This window comes from Thermobia domestica, chromosome 17 (genome assembly GCF_964235325.1).
Source record: "Thermobia domestica chromosome 17, izTheDome1.hap1.1, whole genome shotgun sequence".
In the NCBI taxonomy this organism is placed as follows: Eukaryota; Metazoa; Arthropoda; class Insecta; order Zygentoma; family Lepismatidae; genus Thermobia; species Thermobia domestica.
Genome location: NC_137470.1, coordinates 184,305,531 through 184,327,217, shown reverse-complemented (window position 1 = coordinate 184,327,217; position 21,687 = coordinate 184,305,531). Strand labels below are relative to the sequence as shown.

General features: G+C 32.7%; 1 long non-coding RNA gene across 1 annotated transcript in view; it reads left to right on the top strand.

Moving 5' to 3' along the window:
- The window catches only part of LOC145674554 (uncharacterized), a 35,472-nt gene extending 15,512 nt beyond the window's left edge, over nt 1-19,960 (top strand). Inside the window, exons 2-3 of the long non-coding RNA XR_014128977.1 lie at nt 17,493-17,507; nt 19,844-19,960. This is a non-coding gene — a long non-coding RNA (uncharacterized LOC145674554). The remainder of the gene's footprint in view (nt 1-17,492; nt 17,508-19,843) is intronic.
- The last annotated feature ends 1,727 nt before the right edge of the window (nt 19,961-21,687 follow it).

Here is a 21,687-nt window from a genome sequence, read left to right as displayed (position 1 = left end):
TATTTTGTGAAGCCCCCACCCAGCGATATATTTTCAAAATGTGAGAGTTGAAGCATCTAGCAGGATAGACACTCTCTTATCATCAACGAGCACCTTTAAATTGATTTCTAAATATTACATCCCTCCTATGATAGTGTATATTAATGATCGGTTTCGCCGCTGATTTGGTGACCCTTTTGTTATTCTGTACTAGCTGGAAATTCCTTTCTTCGCACGGGAGAATGGGTTTATAGGAAATATTTTAATCCTTTCCCCTTAGAAAACTCATTTCGGTGAAAATATAATGGTGCAAATTCATAAGACTATCTATTTCTGGCATACCTTGTGAAACACCTAACCACATAGAATACGTCTTTTGATCAAAGTACGGTAAAATGGCAGGTTGAGGTGGGTACTAACTGTGTTCCAAAACTCTTTCAAAATGGGCCAACCGTTTCCCAAGCACAGAAACTAAGGATTCGGCACTAGGCCTAATCTGAGTCATCTTGGACATTTTATTTTTCATCTCTTATCAACCACCATGGCGATAGGAGATCGATTTGATCTTAAACGGAATCAAGGATGTCACTATCCATCTCAGTTTACCCGAAAAATCTCAGCGTAAATTATGATTCGGTACTAATATTGGTCGTATTCAATTATTTGTGTGTTATCCCTTTTTCCCTTAGGGATCGGTAGTCATGTCTTAACTCAACATTATTTTCATTCTGATTATTAATATGTGAGTGTTTCCGTTCCGTTATTTGAGGAAAATATAACAGTAAAAAATAATTTAATTTTTTTCTTACGTCAGTTTAGTCTAAGTTTGCTCGCCCGGAAAACGATGTATTTGTAAACATAAGGATTAAGGGATATATTAAGTAAGCCTATTCTGAGCTATAACTTCCCTTATACATAATTTATTTTGTCAAAGAAAGACATACATATTAGTACACCTATTCTTAACAGGGGCGTCATTTAGGGAGGGCAGGAGGGGGCAATTCCTCCCCAAGAGTTTGAAGAATGCATGTGCTTTAATAGATTGTCTACTAATATACTAGTACAAAACGTGAGAATCTTATGTAACTGGTGCTCTTGCCCCTCCCAAGCGAACACCGAAGATGTACAGTACCATGTTGTATATTTTTGTGTAGACAGTTACATATTATACGGTACACTTATTCTTAATCTGCACCGTGTTATGTTTAATTGTACATACAGGTACGTATAACGTTTAGTAAAATGAGGTAACCTGTTTTGATTCTACTATATGATTAATTTATAAATATTTTGAAAAGGGATTTAGTTGAATTAACAAATATCCGTATTTACTCACTGTGTACACATTGGTTAGTTTCCAAATCATACTCTGCTTGACGCGGAATAAGAATTTTTGGATTTAAGGTGCGTAATTACAACATTATTTTCATCATCATCATAATCATAATAATAATATTAATAATAATTAGTATAACCACTTTCCACTTAGGAGTACCATTGGGGGCCAACCTGGACTTGAACAGCATCCGCATTTTCACTGTTCATCTTACCCTGCAAACTATACATTCATTACTAATACTTGTCATTTTCGATAATTTGGTACATTACTTTTCCACCTCAATTCTTCGAGATTATGAGACAAATGTGTTCCAACTTTGGTGCAGATTCATTTAGACGGTCCACAGTCATGATGGAATATTCGATAAGAAGAAGAAAAGGTACAGGGATAGGCTATATACAGCATTCAGTGCACAATGAAAGCATACACTGACCACGGTTCTGGATGGTCAGTGTATATTAAAGGATTGTTTAAAAATAATTATGGAGGATGATTTTTTTTCGCAATATGGAAACGTAGTAGTATCGATATATATATATTATTCGTAAGAAGCAACTCTTTTCTAAAGATTTTGTTTGACTTAAAATATTCAACTTTGTTCTTAAATCTTGCAACCCATTTGTAAACATCATGAAATATTGAAATATCACACAGCGACTTAAAACAGGTAAAAATGCAATATTCCACTGGTTTTCAAACTTTTTGCAGTTGAGGCTCCCCTCAACCACCAAAATCTGAACGCGCCTTCCTTGTCAAAATTGAAATATATCAAGAATATAAATGCATGTCTCCCTAAATGAAAGACTATCACTATGATAAACTATGTACCATTTATTAATTCCTAATGGAAATATCTTTATTAGCCCATGTTTATAATTATAAATTTATGTAAGTCAGATATTTATGTTATTTATGTTGCGAATTGTCCCAAATATAATAAGAGGAAAAAAATTCAACAGGTCGCGCGAAATTCCAAAGATATTTAAGAAGGCATACTATTGTACAGAGATAAAATAGAAGATCGTTAGTGCCCATCTAACAAGTTTTACACGCACTTAAGCCAAAGACGAAAGAGTTATCCCTGATCGTAAGTCTAACAGAGGTGATACAAAAGCTTAGTTCACTGTGTATTATTAAACAAGAACGGTGCAGACTTAAGTATGAGTGTTGCATCATAAGTGAGTTCGTATGTAGGATGTTTTATTAACTCCTCACAAACTTTCAGTATTTTCTTTGGATATAAATCTCATGTGTATCAAATTTGGTTTCAAATAGCTCCGGCCGGCTTCAAATTGCTTCTTCTTTTACATTTTGGATACACTGTTTCCGCTTGGATTTAAATTTTTTATTTTCTTTGTTTTCTATTGCAGAGTAGAAAGAAGCCGACCAAGTAAAGAATAAATAAAATAAATTTTAAGAAGAAGGTTTCTCACGGGCAGAGATTGTCGTTGAATTCGTGGTAAAGAAACCGCAGCTAGAAATAAAATAGGTAAAAAATGAAGTACTTATCTTGTATTTTATATCAATTACTTTCTACATAATGAGCTCTGGGGAAACGTAACACATTGACTTTTTTTCGGAGAAGTAACATCGGATTTTTTAAAATTTAATACCACCTAAATGGTTGAGTTATTAACTCGATCTCGTCAGCTCCGTAACAAATTTCCTTCTGGTTCGTTGCAGGAATGTACTTCCTAAACTTCCATTCATCGACGTATTTTGAAGGTAAAAGAGTTGAAGCTCCCAAAAATGTAGACACTCCATTATAATCAACGAACCCCTTAAATTGCTTTATAAATGTGACACCCCTCCTTGGAGCTTTTTGCTGCAGCAAAGGCTGAAGGTTGTGAATTGGTAATATCATTGGAACAAAACAAGTTAGCCTGGTAGATCTTTGGATCTCAACAGGGACACATAAAGTTTTAATGATTATCATAATGGGTCTATATTGATGATCGGATTCGGCGCTGTTTTGCTTAACATTTTTCTATTCTACACTAGTTGAAATATCCCCCTTTCCACAAGGGAAAAATAGATTTGCACAGCCAAATTTGAACACTTTCCCCTTAAGGTACACGTTGTATTTTGAAAGTGTAAAGATGAAAATGAAGAAGAAACTCAAATGTTAGCATAAATTTGAAACATCTTTACCCCTAGAATACCGTTTTTAATCAAAGTGGCTTGACAAAATGACAGCTTGAGGCGACTGTTAAATATATTCAAAAAGATATTTCAAACGGGTCAGTACTACTGAAACTATGAATTCGAAACTAATTTCAGTCATTTTGGAAATCTCATTTTTAACCTCTTCTCAATCTCCTTGGGAATAGTGAGTCCATTTGAACTTAAACAACATCAAGAGGGTTAATAAACATCAAACTGTACCAAAAAGTGTCAGTAAAAAAAGACCTATATTAAGTAAACTAGCACGAATCTGTAACCTAGCACATGCATATAATTTTTAAAGTTGTAAATAGTCTATACTGTCCAAACGTAGAGATATACATCTCTATATCATTATATATCTCTATCTATTTAACTTATTCTGTTTGTTATTATTTTATTATAATGTTTGTTTGATTATAACGTATGATAATATTAAATCTCACGATACGACAACATTAATACAAATGTAAACAGTAATTCCTATAATTTTTAAGATTTCGTCAAATGTGTTTTCGGGTTGCATTTTATATCATATTTTATTTTATTTCATCTCAGGATTAAGCTACACTCATTGTTCCAATATACAAATTAAAAATTTGATTGTTTTGTTAGATGTATCTCAATAATGTTTGCCTATAATTAAGATCAATTTTTGGATTTGACAATAAATGAAGAAAAAAGACAACGAACACCTATGATGTGCATAGCTAGTAACATCTATGAGATTAACGTAAGAAGCTTGTTGATCCTAGGACATAGAGGATATCTTGCTGTGAAAAAATCGATAGAAGTCCTTATCTATAAGTCATGTGATTATGTTATTATTCTATGTTATGTAACCAAAAACATTACAAATAGAAGGTTGCGTATACTATCCAGCATACATTCTATTGTCCATTTATTTTGTAGTGGTTTATACACAAAACCGAAATCGTGTACATTTTAACTTATTCGTATCTGCTCTAACAAACTAAACAATCAGTCCTGCAACATGGAAATTTTTGGAACCTTTCCAAAGCTTAGTTTTAGCTGGTTTATTTAATTTGATTTTTTAAAATATATTTTAACTAATTCGACTTATAACGCTAAGGTTGCTAATTGTATATTCTGATTTCCTAATGTCCATAGAACGTGAGATCATTTCAAGTCTATTTGTTTGGTACTAGAAAGTGAGAAATGTACAAATCCTTGGTTCTATTTTTCAAATTTATGTATTTCTCGGATTATTTTTATGTCACTATGGGCACTTGGGGTGTTTTGACCCGCTGGGTGATGATGTCTATCTTAGACATTATATAGAAAGTGACACCATTCATTTGAGTGACCACATTTTTTTTCATTTATGACTAATTTCAGTCATTTTATTTTTGCTTATGTTTTTGTCTCTCCTCCCACACTTTTCTTTGAAACGGTAGAGGTATCTTGTACCCACAGTTTTTTTTCTTTAGATATAAATCACATGTTTATCAAATTTTGTTTCTAATAGCTCGAGACTGGTTTCAAATTACCTCTCCTTTTATATTTTTGGTGACACTGTTTCCTCCTGGAGTTTTAATTTTTATTTTCTTTGTTTTCCATTGTAGAGTAGGAAAAAGCACCAACAAAGCAAAGGAGGAAGAAAATAAATTTTCGGAAGAAGAAGGTTCTTCACGGGCTGAGATTGTCGCTGAATTCGTGGTAAATAAACCACAGCTAGAAGAAAAAAAGGTAAAATATGAGCACTTAGCATGTATTTTATATTAAATAAGTTTCGACGTAATGTGCTTGGCGTTGTTTTGAAAAAAGTAGTGATAACGGATTTGCCTAATTGAATTCCATATAAATGGCTGAGTTTAAGTTATTGACTCTCGTCAGCTCCTTCACAAATTTGCTTCTTGTCCGTCGCACGATTGTATATTCGAGGTCTCCATTCATCGAGTTACTTTGAAGGTGAAAGAGTTGAAGCTTCTAACAGTATTGGCACTCCATTATCATCAACGAACCTCCTAGCCCTGGAGCCCGTTGCTGCAGCGAAGGCTGAAGGTCATGAATTGGTAATATTATTTGGACAGAGCAGGTTAGCTTACTAGATCCTTCGATTTCAACAAGGACATATTACGATAAAGCTTAGATAGATTAAGCGGTTAAAGATTAAAGGTGGTATGTAACAAACTATAGATTTCGGGAAAATTGACTTTCAGAAAAATGTCTGTTAACATACACCTTTCATCTCTTCCAAACCTCTTTACTGGAACAAGGACTCACTAAATGATATATTAAATAGCATGACTAACATATAACAGGTACACGAACCGGCAGAATTCAAAGTTTCCGAAAATGTAACATAAAAGCTTTATCATTTAAGCTTTTCATTTATCATAGGGAGAGTTTATAAAGATTATCGGAAACAGCGCTGTTTCGATTAACCTTTTCCTATTCTACACTAAGTGAAATGTCCATTTTTCGCATGAGCAGAATAGGTTTATATAATCAAATTTTAACACACATCCCTTAGACTAGGCATTTCATTTTGAAAGCGTAAAGATAAAAGCGAAGAAGAAACTATAATACTGCACAAACTTTGAAACATCTTCCTCCCTAGGATATCCTTTTAATGAAAGTGGCTTGCCGAGATGACAGCTTGATTCGATTGCTAAATATATTCATAAATATTATCAAACGGGTCAGTTATTTTCCCTATTACTGAAACTATGAATTTGACAGTAATTTTAGTCATTTTGGAAATTTCATTATTAACCTCATCTCAACATCCGTGGCAGTAGGGAGTCCATTTGAACTTGAACAACATCAAGAGTTTTAATAAACGTCTAAGTGTACCAAAAAGTGTCAGTAAAAAAGGTCCATATGAAGTAAACTTGCACCAATCAATAACGTCTCATAAGCATATATTTTTTTAAAGTTATATATAGTCAATATTGTCCGAACAGAGGAACATATTTCTATATCTCTATCGCTATGTCTATCTATCTAAACTTATTCTGTTTGTTTCTTATTATCATATATCTGTTTGAGTATAATATTAAGAAAATAATAACAATATGATAAAATGATAAAATATAATAATAATAATAATAATATGATAGAATATTAATAAAATGATAATAATAAAACTCACAATAAAACAAATTTAATTCAAATATTAAGAGTAATAACAATATTCAAGATTTCATCAAAAGTGTTTTCGGGTAGTATTATATATCATATTTTATTTCATTTGATCTCAGGGTTAAGCAATACCCGTTGCTACAATATACAAATTAAAAATTTGATTGTTTTGTTAGATGCATCTCCATAATATTTGTCTATAATTAAGATAAATTTTATGGATTTGACAATAAATGAAGAAAAAAGACAACGGAGCACCTATGGTGTGAAAAGCTACTAACATCTATGAGATTAACGTAAGAAACTTGTTGATCCTAGGATATAGAGGATATCTTGCTGTAAATCCCGGTGAAAAATCGATAGAAGTCCTTATCTATAAGTCATATGGTTATGTTATTATGCTATGTTATGTAACCCAAAACAACATTACAAATAGAAGGTTGCGTATACTATTCAGCATTCATTCTATTATCCATTTACTTTATACACAAAACCGAAATCGTGTACATTTTAACTTATTCGTATCTGGTCTAACAAACTAAACAATTGGACCTGCAACATGGAAATTTGTGAACCTTTCCAAAACTTAGCAGATATACCTCCCACAATTATGCTTTTTCGGCGAATAGAGTGGATGATTAAAGCAGCTCGATAATGATGGAAGAACTGGTGGAAATGAAAAGTGAGAGGAAACGGAATCCCGAGTATCCCGAGAAAACCTACAGACACGATGTTGTCCACCATAAATTTACTTGGTCAGGGATCGAACCAGCGACCCCACACACCAGGGGTCAGCACTCTACCACTGAGCTACCGTGCCGCCCTGAGTTTACACTTTTAAGAAATGATATTCTCAGGGGAAAAAAGGAGGCTAGTTTTCAATTGCTCGCAACTTTCTTCGCACTTATTTAAGATACGTCATGTGATGACCATAGTACTTGACATTAGGATACTTTGGATGTGCATTACCTTGTTTGCATTAATTGCATTATTACTGCTGTATAACTTTCCAAAATTTGGTTGTTTTTCGATGTTTGTAATGCTGTAGCATATGCATTAGAAATGTAGTATTTCATTCTTTCGTTTAGAATATAGTGGTCCCCAAAGTTTTCGTGTTTGTGATACTGTATTATTTTTAGTTTCCAACGCCGAATAAGAAATATAATATCGTATATTTTGGTTTGGTATGTAAATTTGAAATATACCAATAGCCTAGCTTAGGGTCATTTGCCAAAAATGTAACTTTATGCTTGACTGGCAACACTGTTAACCTCGTAGTACCATATAGTATGTCAGACATTGTTCCCCTCCCGATATTTGCATGGTGCAACTTTTCAACGTATTTTCTATATATTCGTATATTTATATGTCACTTAGAGGCGCTAGGGAAGTTTTGACTCATTGGAACGGAACTCTTAACTTAAACAGGATAGGGAATGTAACCATTTATCTAAGTCATCCCGAAAATTATAAATTTGAGACTTATTTCAGACATTTTCAATTATTTTTGCGTGTCAGTCTTTTCCATACCCACAATTAGGGGTAATGCATGTCAATTATCACCCCTTTTTTTAGATGTAGATCACATGTATAACACACTGAGTAAGGTTATGATATTGTGTTATTGTGTTATAATAATAATAATAATAATAATAATAATAATAATAATAATAATAAAATAATAATAATAATAATAATAATAATAATAATAAAATTAATAATAATAATAATATATAGTCACATAACTTTGCTCAGTGTGTTGTGTTAAGTTTCACAATATGAAAACAAAGTATGATAGATTTAGTTCCTAATCCTTCCAGGCTGTTTTTAAAATGCTTCATCTTTTTATAATATCTTGGTGTCACTAATATTTCCTCATGCATTTTATTCTTTTTTTTTAATTTCTTTGTTTTTCATTGCAGAATAGGAAATATCAGACAAAAAAAAAGAATGAAAGAACAGAAATTAAATTGAAGAAGAGGAAGGTTACCAACAAACAGAGATTGGTGATGAATTCATGGTAAGAAAACATTGCTAGAAGGCAGAAAGGTAAAATATGAAATACTTAACATGTAGTTTATAATTAATCTCCATATAATTAGCTACCGAGAAGGGAAACTCATTGGCGTTGTTTTGTAAACGAAAGTAAGACTAAAAACTAAAAATGGATTTGCCTGATTGAATTGCAGCTTCATGGTTGAGTCATTTGAGTTTTTGACTCTGTCGCGTCAGTTCTGTAACAAATTTGTTTCTGTTCCCGCTACAGAATTATATTTGTGAAGCCCAAGCTCATTCAGTTATTTTCAAGGTTTAAGAGTTGAAGCTTCTAGAAGGGTAGAACCCTGGTAGCAGCTCATGTGATTTGGATCACACGTTAAGTTGTAGGTCCAAGTCTCATATAGCCTCGCTGCTGAAAGGAAAACTAAAGTCAAAATCAATTATTATATTAGAGGAGAGTCCATGATCAGCATTTCATAATAATAACAACAACAATAATAATAATAATAATAATAATAATAATAATAATAATAATAATAATAATAATAATAATAATAATAATAATAATAAATCCTTTCCACTTAGTGTTACTAACGGGAGCCGCACATGGACTTAAACAGTATCCGGAATGTAAGTATTCATCTTAGCTACAGATCCGACACTAATATTCTTCATTTATTATTATTATTATTATTATTATTATTATTATTATTATTATTATTATTATTATTAGTAGTAGTAGTAGTAGTAGTAGTAGTAGTAGTAGTAGTAGTAGTAGTAGTAGTCTTATATAGTCTTATGTTATTTTGTCTTATCATTATTTTGTGAATATTATCGTGTTTGTTGTGTGTGTTCGGTTAAGATTTTGATTGCTCTGTAAATAGTGATTGTTTGAACACGTCTGTCAATTATAATCCAATAGGATTGTTCATTTATCGATGACGTAGTTAACATTCACAAATCACTTTAGAATTTAGGGAAGGTTAATGTGCTTGAATGTCATGATTCCCCGGGTAGTTTAATACGGCTAAAAGGTAAATGGTATAGTTGTCAAAATTATTCTGTTTAAAGTATGTCCATAACGATAATGAGGGAATAGAATGTGGTAGGCATCTTAACATTTGTTCGGCACTCGAAGTTGAGGAACAGCCAACTCCATTAATTGTAGCAACATAATCCAAGGACTCTTGTCTACACAAACCAGATTCCGAAGCCGCCTTGGGTCAGTTGTGAATACTTTGAGTTTATTTATTGAATGATTTATTTTCTGGATCGAAAGATCGAGATTCAATCAAGAATTCTCTTGTACGTATTATACCTGGAGAAATACATGTAGTGTAGCCGAACTCAAGCTACCAGTTAGCTCAGTATGATGTGCTTATTCAATGGAAAATACGAAAAGTTGATTAAGGGCCATTCCAAAATTTTTTGACCCCTAATCCAATTGATCCAATACATTTTGAATTAAAAAAAAATATTGTAGGCCTTCTTATCTGGATAAATACATACAGGGTTGCCAAATCCAGACAATTAGTTAACTCAGATTGATCTAATTATTCCGAACAAATTACGAAAACTCGATTTAGGGGCTGTTCAAGAATTTTGTAGCCCCTGATACAAAATCTAATTATTGGCCAAAATCACAATCTTTGATTTTTTTTTTTTTGTTTTCCTAAAATTCTTGTTCATTGCTGCAATTGTTATATCACTTTGCCATATTTTTATTATAGTTTTTTTGACTCAAATATTTCTTGCTCGTCTTCAGCCAGTAAGTATCAAATTTAATCCAACACACTATAGTGCTAATACAAGTAAATTTTAATAAAGAGTAGTAATTATAAACATTTACCTGAGGACACAAAGTGATATGATATTTGTAATTATTATCTAAATGTGTTTCTTTCTTTTCTTTTTTGGTTAATTTTACAGATTGGGCTCTTCATTGCCCTAGGTCTGTCTGATAGTTTATGCTAAAACGCCCATGTAATCAACTAAACAAAAATTTACAAACTCTCAAATATTCTATTTTAATAGGATTCCACTTACTGAAGGAATGGGAAAGGATGAAGATCTATCATAAATTCGTTTGTGTCGTGCAAAAGCAACTTTTCCTCGTTATGGTGTGTACTATTAAGATGTATATTTTCTGGACGTAGACAAAGAAATTCCAACATCCTTTTATGATCTTACTTTATATGATGGTTGTACCTTCTTTGCTTCTGGCCTTTCATTCATTCCATGAAATCAGCATTTTCTAATGCAGGAAGTATTGTTCGTTATTTGTATTCTCGATTATTGTTATTATAGAGTACATTAGAATCGATTTTCTTTCTACATATAGACAAGCTCTATCATATCTGCGTTTGTCTCATGCAGAAATCAGCCTTTCGTCTTCACAGTGTGTAGCGTTAAGATGTATATTTTTGAACGTAGACGCAGAAGTTACGATACCGTTTATGTGGTCTTACTTTATACGACGTTTGTACCTTCGTTGTTTATGGACTTCCATTAATTCCACGAAATCAGTATTTTGTGATGCAGCAAGTATATGCCTTTAGTATAATAGTAAGTATAATAGTAGCTTCATTTTTCCAACGTATATACAATTATGATACCATCAATAAAGATGTAATCCCTGTTGTAAACACGGAAACTTTCAAATCTGAATTATTCTGAAATACTAATTTAAAACACATGCATGTAGTAAGGTATATCCTCTAAACCAAAAATGATAAATTCCACATAAATTTAAGTAGTATGCGAAAATAATGATCAACGTCATAGGTATTCTGCTATTATTGGAAGGTCACTTGCCACAGCTGAGAAGCTTCCATGCCCCCCATTTTTCCAACGTATATACAATTATGATACCATCAATAAAGATGTAATCCCTGTTGTAAACACGGAAACTTTCAAATCTGAATTATTCTGAAATACTAATTTAAAACACATGCATAGTAAGGTATATCCTCTAAACCAAAAATGATAAATTCCACATAAATTTAAGTAGTTGGTATATGCGAAAATAATGATCAACGTCATAGGTATTCTGCCATTATTGGAAGGTCACTTGCCACAGCTGAGAAGCTTCCATGCCCCACGGTATTCCGCTAACTTCTTCGTCTTCAGGTATGATATTTCTGTTTTATATTGTCCATTAATTGTAGCCTCCTTTGCTTTATCCCTCTCTTTCCTGCCACCATACCGTCTAGCACGTCCCTAACGATATAGTTCCTTCTTAGTCAATATTCTAACCAGTTTCTCTTCCTCATCTTAATAATATATAAAATTGTTCTATTCTCCCCAACATTTCTAACACACTCTCATTCCTCTTCCGCTCGGCCCAACTAATTCTTTCCATTTTTCTCGACATCCACATTTCTTAAGCTTCCAGTAGTTTTCCATCACTTTTACGTAATATCCATATTTCTACCCATAATTTACAATACTCCACACGAAGCATTTTATAAGTCTTTTTCTCAACTCTTTATTCGATGTCTCTTAAAACAGACCTTTCTCCCTCCTAAAGGTTCTTTCACCATTCCTATCCTTGCTTTTATTTCACATTTACACTTCATTTCATTACTAAGAATGCTACGCAGATATCGAAAAATATTCACTTGTTCTATTTTCTCCCCTCCTACTTTGATATTTTACACCGACCGCTTCGTTCCAATCACCATGGCTTTTCTCTTTGTAACATTTATTTTCATCCCATATTCTTCAAAACCCTTCCTCAAGTTTTCTAACATTCTATTGATTTTCTTTATAAAAATGTCAATTCTACCCGCTCATTGAGAACAGTAGGTTCGCAGGGGCGTTAATATTACATATTAGTTTACTGAGATGTTCTTAATGAAAACCAATAAAACATTCTAAAATGCTTTCTAGAAATGAGAACGTCTGGGGCTTGACAAGAAAAAATTAGGGTTGCATATTGATCAATTTTTCTATTTAATGCACTAAATAGTGGCTCATCTGGCTCTTAAGACACAAGCTACATTGCTGTAAATGCTTGTCACAAAATACTGATATCCCGGCAAAAAATATGAATGCGAAAGAAGAGGCAAGTTCGCGTATATTTATTACTTTGTTGGGCCACAGAAATAATTGACATCTGAAAAGAATGTCAAGTTCTTTTATAATTTGGAATTACAATATGAAATCGATAATTTTAGTGCTGAGAATAACTTGCAGGGCAGAGCTTTCTTAAATAATATCGCATATAACTTCTTTTCAGAGCTAAAACTACAAATTTGATTTTTTCGAGTTTCAGATTCCCATAGAACTTGTTTTCGTTTAAGATTTTTTTTCTGATATTTACAAATTCAGTTTGAAGTTCATCGCAGTTGAAACCCTTCATTATATTATATTTAAATAAAAAAAATGAAAGCTTTCCACGTTGTACGTAAATTCAAAAAAACTAGAAAATTAAATTTGGTATTTTTGTGCTGAAAACAAGTTCTATATAGTATCGCACCCAGAAGCGTTTGCCTGGCAAGTTATTCTCAGTATTAAAGTTGCTAATTTTGAATTCAAATTTTCGAACTAGAACATAACTTGAGATTGTTTCAAATGTCTACTCTCTTTTGGGTCCTAAAAAGTTTAAATTGTACGAAAATTTGGTTATATTTTTCATGTGTGTGTATTTGTGGAATTATCTTTACATGTCACTAGAGGCGCTAAGGATGTTTTTCCCCACCGCGAGCTGAACTTAGACAGGATAGAAAATGTCAATAGTCATTTGAGTGACTCCAAAAGTTATGGATTTGAGACTAATGTTAGTCATTTTTGATCATCTCTACATAACACTCCTTCCCACATCCACCATAGATGTAATATAAGTCTTTTACCCCCTAGATTTTTTACTGAGACGTAAATCACATGCGTATCAAGTTTGGTTTCAAATAGTTCTAGAGTGGTTTTAAATTGCTTCATCGTTTTATATTTAGTGACACGGTTTACTTCTTGACTTTTAATTTTTTATTTATTTATTTATTTATTTGGCTTTACATTGCAGAGTAGGAAAAAGCCGAGAAACTAAAGGAAAATGGTAAATAAAATGAAAGAAGAGGAAGGCTAATCACGAACAGGAATTGTCGTTAAATTCATGGTAAATAATACATAGCTAGAAGGCAAAAAGGTAAAATACGAAGTACCAAATATGTATTTTATATAATTTGGTTTCTATATAATGAGCTAGGGAGAACGGTAACGCATTGACGTTTTGAAGAAGTAATAACGAATTTGCCTAATTTAATTGAATCTAATTGGCTAAGTCGCCTGTGTTATTGACCCTTTCTCATCAACTCCTTAAAAACGTATCTTTCTGACCCCATTGCAAGACTGTACTTTCTGAAGCCCCCACCCAGCGATATATTTTCAAAATGTGAGAGTTGAAGCTTCTAGCAGGATAGACACTCTCGCAACATCAACGAGCACCTTTAAATTGATTTCTAAATATTACATCCCTCCTATGATAGTGTATATTAATGATCGGTTTCGCCGCTGATTTGGTGACACTTTTCTTATTTTACTCTAGCTGAAAACTCCCTTCTTCGCATGGGGATAATTAGTTTGTAAGAAATATTTTAATCCTTTCCCCCTAGTGAACGCATTTCAGTGAAAATATAATGGTGTAAATTCATAAGATTATCTGTTTCTGGCATACATTGTGAAACACCTAACCACATAGAATACGTCTTTTGATCAAAGTACGGTAAAATGGCAGGTTGAGGTGGGTACTAACTGTGTTCCAAAACTCTTTCAAAATGGGCCAACCGTTTCCCAAGCACAGAAACTAAGGATTCGGCACTAGGCCTAATCTGAGTCATCTTGGACATTTTATTTTTCATCTCTTATCAACCACCATGGCGATAGGAGATCGATTTGATCTTAAACGGAATCAAGGATGTCACTATCCATCTCAGTTTACCCGAAAAATCTCAGCGTAAATTATGATTCGGTACTAATATTGGTCGTATTCAATTATTTGTGTGTTATCCCTTTTTCCCTTAGGGATCGGTAGTCATGTCTTAACTCAACATTATTTTCATTCTGATTATTAATATGTGAGTGTTTCCGTTCCGTTATTTGAGGAAAATATAACAGTAAAAAATAATTTAATTTTTTTCTTACGTCAGTTTAGTCTAAGTTTGCTCGCCCGGAAAACGATGTATTTGTAAACATAAGGATTAAGGGATATATTAAGTAAGCCTATTCTGAGCTATAACTTCCCTTATACATAATTTATTTTGTCAAAGAAAGACATACATATTAGTACACCTATTCTTAACAGGGGCGTCATTTAGGGAGGGCAGGAGGGGGCAATTCCTCCCCAAGAGTTTGAAGAATGCATGTGCTTTAATAGATTGTCTACTAATATACTAGTACAAAACGTGAGAATCTTATGTAACTGGTGCTCTTGCCCCTCCCAAGCGAACACCGAAGATGTACAGTACCATGTTGTATATTTTTGTGTAGACAGTTACATATTATACGGTACACTTATTCTTAATCTGCACCATGTTATGTTTAATTGTACATACAGGTACGTATAACGTTTAGTAAAATGAGGTAACCTGTTTTGATTCTACTATATGATTAATTTATAAATATTTTGAAAAGGGATTTAGTTGAATTAACAAATATCCGTATTTACTCACTGTGTACACATTGGTTAGTTTCCAAATCATACTCTGCTTGACGCGGAATAAGAATTTTTGGATTTAAGGTGCGTAATTACAACATTATTTTCATCATCATCATAATCATAATAATAATATTAATAATAATTAGTATAACCACTTTCCACTTAGGAGTACCATTGGGGGCCAACCTGGACTTGAACAGCATCCGCATTTTCACTGTTCATCTTACCCTGCAAACTATACATCCATTACTAATACTTGTCATTTTCGATAATTTGGTACATTATTTTTCCACCTCAATTCTTCGAGATTATGAGACAAATGTGTTCCAACTTTGGTGCAGATTCATTTAGACGGTCCACAGTCATGATGGAATATTCGATAAGAAGAAGAAAAGGTACAGGGATAGGCTATATACAGCATTCAGTGCACAATGAAAGCATACACTGACCACGGTTCTGGATGGTCAGTGTATATTAAAGGATTGTTTAAAAATAATTATGGAGGATGATTTTTTTTCGCAATATGGAAACGTAGTAGTATCGATATATATATATTATTCGTAAGAAGCAACTCTTTTCTAAAGATTTTGTTTGACTTAAAATATTCAACTTTGTTCTTAAATCTTGCAACCCATTTGTAAACATCATGAAATATTGAAATATCACACAGCGACTTAAAACAGGTAAGAATGCAATATTCCACTGGTTTTCAAACTTTTTGCAGTTGAGGCTCCCCTCAACCACCAAAATCTGAACGCGCCTTCCTTGTCAAAATTGAAATATATCAAGAATATAAATGCATGTCTCCCTAAATGAAAGACTATCACTATGATAAACTATGTACCATTTATTAGTTCCTAATGGAAATATCTTTATTAGCCCATGTTTATAATTATAAATTTATGTAAGTCAGATATTTATATTATTTATGTTGCGAATTGTCCCAAATATAATAAGAGGAAAAAAATTCAACAGGTCACGCGAAATTCCAAAGATATTTAAGAAGGCATACTATTGTACAGAGATAAAATAGAAGATCGTTAGTGCCCATCTAACAAGCTTTACACGCATTTAAGCCAAAGACGAAAGGGTTATCCCTGATCGTAAGTCTAACAGAGGTGATAGAAAAGCTTAGTTCACTGTGTATTACTAAACAAGAAGTGTGCAGACTTAAGTATGACTGTTGCATTATAAATTCTTCCTATGTAGGATGTTTTATTAATTCCTCACACCTCCCTTGGAAACCTTTGGCGCCTCACCAGGGAGGCGCGCCACACATTTTGAAAACCCCTGCAACATTCCATTGTTTGTTTTATATATTTCTTTAAATTATATACTTTCTAAAGCTAGATATCTTGTTTGATTTTAAAGATCATATCAGCCTTAAGTATCACCTACTTTTGCTGTTGAGTAAAGCGAAACTTTCTAGTATACCAGAGTTAACCTTCATAAGTAAGAAGAAGATCTCAAACTTTCACAGTTTTTTATAATATATTTGAAAATGTATTAAAAAATCACTTCGCTTTTAGAAAATAGCAAGTAAAAAGAAATAAATCATGCTAAAAGGTAAAAAAAAAAGTGTTTTCAGGAATGTTGATTAGAAAATCTGTTTCTGATTCGCAAAAATGAAAGCACTCTGAGCTACTTTATACACAATCAATTTATAACTTCTTTCATTATCATGTAAAGCAACTCATTGATATGAGATTAGTGTCCTTGCATTCTTTTTCGTCATGCGTAAATAGAAAATTCTTTGAAAAGTAATTTTCTGAAATACATATACACCTTCCTTTCGAGAAATGTAGAAGAGCTTAGTTGAATTTTTCATATTTATGTGTGTTGGATAGTTTTCACATATCACTACGGACGGGGTGTTTTCACCCAATGGGAGATGATCTCTAACTTACGCTGGCTAGAAAATGTTGCTATGGATTTGAGTGACCATAAAAATGATGTATTTGGGAGTAATTTCAGCCATTTTTTTTAACTGTCACTGCTTCACAAATCACCCTTAGAAGTGGTAGGGTTCAATTGAACCCGCAGTATTTTCTTTGGATATAAATCACATGTGTATCAAATTTGGTTTCAAATAGCTCCGGCCGGTTTCAAATTGCTTCTTCTTTTACATTTTTGGACACACTGTTTCCGCTTGGATTTTAAATTTTTATTTTCTTTGTTTTCTATTGCAGAGTAGAAGAAGCCCACACAGAAGAGGCAGAGATTGTCGTTGAATTCGTGGTAAAGAAACCACAGCTAGAAATAAAAGAGGTAAGATATGATGTACTTATCTTGTATTTTATGTTAATTAGTTTGTACATAATGAGCTACGGGGAAACGTAACATATTGACTTTTTTTTCGGAGAAGTAATTTCGGATTTGTAAAAATTTAATACCGCCTAAATGGTTGAGTTATTGACTCTTTCTCGTCAGCTCCGTAACAAATTTTCTTCTGGCTCTTTGCAGGAGTGTACTTCTTAAACTTCCATTCATCGAGGTATTTTGAAGGTAAAAGATTTGAAGCTACCCAGAGTAAATACACTCCATTATAGTCAATGAACATCTTAAATTGCATTATAAATGTGAAACCCCTCCTTAGAGCCTTTTGCTGCAGCAAAGGGTGAAGGTTGTGAATTGGTAATATCATTGGAACAAAACAAGATAGCCTGGTAGATCTTTGGATCTCAACAAGGAGACATAAAGCTTTGATGATTAGCATAATGGGATATATTGATGATAGGATTGTGCGCTGTTTCGCTTAACATATTCCTATTCTACACTAGTTGAAATATCCCCCTTTCCACAAGGGAAGAATAGATTTGCACAGTCAAATTTGAACACTTTCCCCTTAAAGTACACGTTGCATTTTGAAAGCGTAAAGTGAAAGTGAAAAAGGAACTTTAATGCTGACATAAATTTGAAACATATTTACCCTTAGAATACCGTTTTTAATCAAAGTGGCTTGACGGAATGACAGCTTGAGGCGACTGCTAAATATATTCAAAATAGATATTTCAAACGGGTCAGTACTACTGAAACTATGGATTCGAAACTAATTTCAGTCACCTTCGAAAATTTATTTTTACCTCTTCTCAAACTCCTTGGCAATACGGAGTCCATTTGATCTTAAACAACATCAAGAGGGTTAATAAACATCTAAGTGTACCAAAAAGTGTCACTAAACAAAGATCCATATAACCAAACTAGCACGAATCTGTAACGTCGCACATGCATATATTTTTTAAAGTTGTAAATAGTATATACTGTCCAAACACAGGGATATACATTTCTATATCATTATATCTCTCTATCTGTCTAACTTATTCTGTTTGTTATTTTTTATTATAATGTTTGTTTGATTATAACGTATGACAATATTAAATCTCACGATACAACAACATTAATACAAGCAAACAGTAATTTCAATAATTTTCAAGATTTCGTCAAATTTGTTTTCGGGTAGCATTTTATGTCATATTTTATTTCATTTGATCTCAGGATTAAGCAACACTCATTGTTACAATATACAAATTAAAATTTTGATTGTTTATTTAGATATATCTCCATAATATTTGCCTATAATTAAGATAAATTTTATGGCTTTGACAATAAATGAAGAAAAAAGACAACGGAGCACCTATGGTGTGAAAAGCTACTAACATCTATGAGATTAACGTAAGAATCTTGTTCACCCTAGGACATAGAGGATATCTTGCTGTAAATTCCGGTGAAAAATCGATAGAAGTCCTTATCTATAAGTCATGTGATTATGTTATTTTCTTATGTTATATAACCCAAACCAATATTACAAATAGAAGTTTGCGGATACTATGGAGCGTACATTCTATTGTCCATTTACTATAAAGGGCTTTATATGCAAAACCGAAATGGTGTACATTCTAACTTATTCGTATCTGGTCTAACAAACTAAACAATCGGAGCTGCAATCTGGAAATTTGTGGAACCTTTCTAAAGCTTAGTTTTACCTAGTTTACTTAATTTGTGTTTATATATATATATATATATATATATATATATATATATATATATATATATATATATATATATATATATTAACTAATGACACTTATAACGCTAAGATAGCTAATTGTATATTTTGATTTGCAAATGTCGATAGAACGTGAGATTATTTCAAGTCTTTATTTGTTTGGCACTAGAAAGTAGAAATGTAAAAAAAAAAAAAAAAAAAAACTTGGTTCTATTTTTTTTACATTTATGTATTTTTCGGATTATTTTTATGCCACTATGGGCACTTGGGGTGTTTTGACGCATTGGGAGATGATCTCTATCTTAGACACGATGTAAAGTGACAACGTTCATTTGAGTGACCACAAAAATGTTTCATTTCTGACTAATTCCAGTCATTTCATTTTTGATTATTTTTAATTGTCGCTCTTCCCACAATAATCTTTAAAATGATAGAGCTCTCTTGTACCCAGTTCTTTTTCTTTAGATTTAAATCACATGTTTATCAAATTTTGTTTCTAATAGCTCGAGACAGGTTTCAAATTACTTCTCATTCTATATTTTTCGAGACACTGTTTCCTCCTGGAGTTTTAATTTTTATTTTTTGTTTTCCATTGCAGAGTAGGAAAAATACCAACAAAGCAAAGGAGGAAGAAGATAAATTTTAGGAAGAAGAAGGTTCCTCATGGGCAGAGATTGTCGCTGAATTCGTGGTAAAGCAACCACAGCTAAAAGCAAAAGAGGTAAAATATGTAGTACTTATGAAATATTTATATTAATTATTTTCTGCATAATGTGATCCGGAGGAAGGAAGCACAATGTAGGGAACCTGTTTTACATCTTATAATTGTCACAGAAAATGGTTAGCAACACTGACAAACTGAAGTACTTGGGAGAGTAATATCTTCTCCAATGAATAACGATGTTTATGTTACGTTTCATAGATGTACACCTCGTGGTACAGAAACCATCTTCAATATTGCATTTACAGTTCGTTGGCAACACTGACCAATTGAGTGCGTCAGGATGCAAAGTGATATTACCAAACCCTTACCCAAATCACGTTCTACCAATGAGCCAAAAAAGAACATGATGGGCTCAGGCGCTTTTGCGTGATACATCTTAACATTCGTTTTTATTCTGTCGAATATGCCTTACCTAGGGTCACAAAACCAACGAAGCGGTTACTTATTGGGTCAAGTTGCGAGTTTGCCCGTGATTGGAAAACGGTTTTGCAGTTCTCATGGCAAGAGCTTTCAGACGATATATAGGTTTCCTCCAGATACTTGGTCCCAGTATGGAACAATTCCTAGGAGTGGGGGATCCAAGGGGGGCTATAAGGGCCATAGCCCTTCCCCTTGACGCTCAGATATACACTGGATAAAATGGGCTTCAATCCTGCTTTACACTGGATAAAACGGCAAAATATGGTTTAGCCCCTCCCTTGATCATATCCTGGATCCGCTCCTGATGTACCAAAAAGTGTCAGTAAAAAAAGGTCCATATGAAGTAAACTTACACCAATCAATAACGTCGCACATGCATATATTTTTCAAAGTTATATATAGTCAATATTATCCGAACAGAGAATTATATATTTCTATATCTCTATCGCTATGTATATCTCTATCTAAACTTATTATGTTTGTTTCTTATTATTTTACGTGTTTGAGTATAACATTAATAAAATAATAACAATATGATAAAATGATAAAATAATAATAATATGATAAAACAAAAATAAAATGATAATAATAAAACTCACAATACAACAAATTTATTTCAAATATTAAGAGTAATATTAATGATTTTCAAGATTTCGTCAAATGTGTTTTTGGGTAGCATTTTATATCATATTACATTTCATTTGTTCTCAAGGTTAAGCAATGCCCGTTGCTACAATATACAAATTAAAAATTTCATTGTTTTGTTAAGTATATCTCCATAACATTTGCCGATAATTAAGATGCATTTTATGGTTTTGACAATAAATGAAGAAAAAAGACAACGAGCACCTATGATGTAAACAGCTAGTAGCTTCTATGAGATTAACGCAAGAAGCTTGTTTATCCTAGGACATAGAGGATATCTTGCTGAAAATCCCGGTAAAAAAATGGATAGAAATCCTTATCTATAAGTTATGTGATTATGTTATTATCTTATGTTATGTAACCCAAAACAATATTACAAATATAAGTTTGTGAGTACTATTCAGCATACATTCTACTATCCATTTACTTTATAGTGTTTTTTATTCAAAACCGAAATCGTGTACATTTTAACTTTTTCCTGTCTGGTCTAATGTTGTTTGTACACCCTCAAAGAAAGCTTGAAAAGGACCATTGAATACCTCAAATTTACACGTTCAAAGGAATATTGTTCAAGACAGTTGAACAATAGTCTTGAATGAACTTGAAACAATGTTCACACGATCATAGAGGTATTGAATCACGTTTTGTGTACT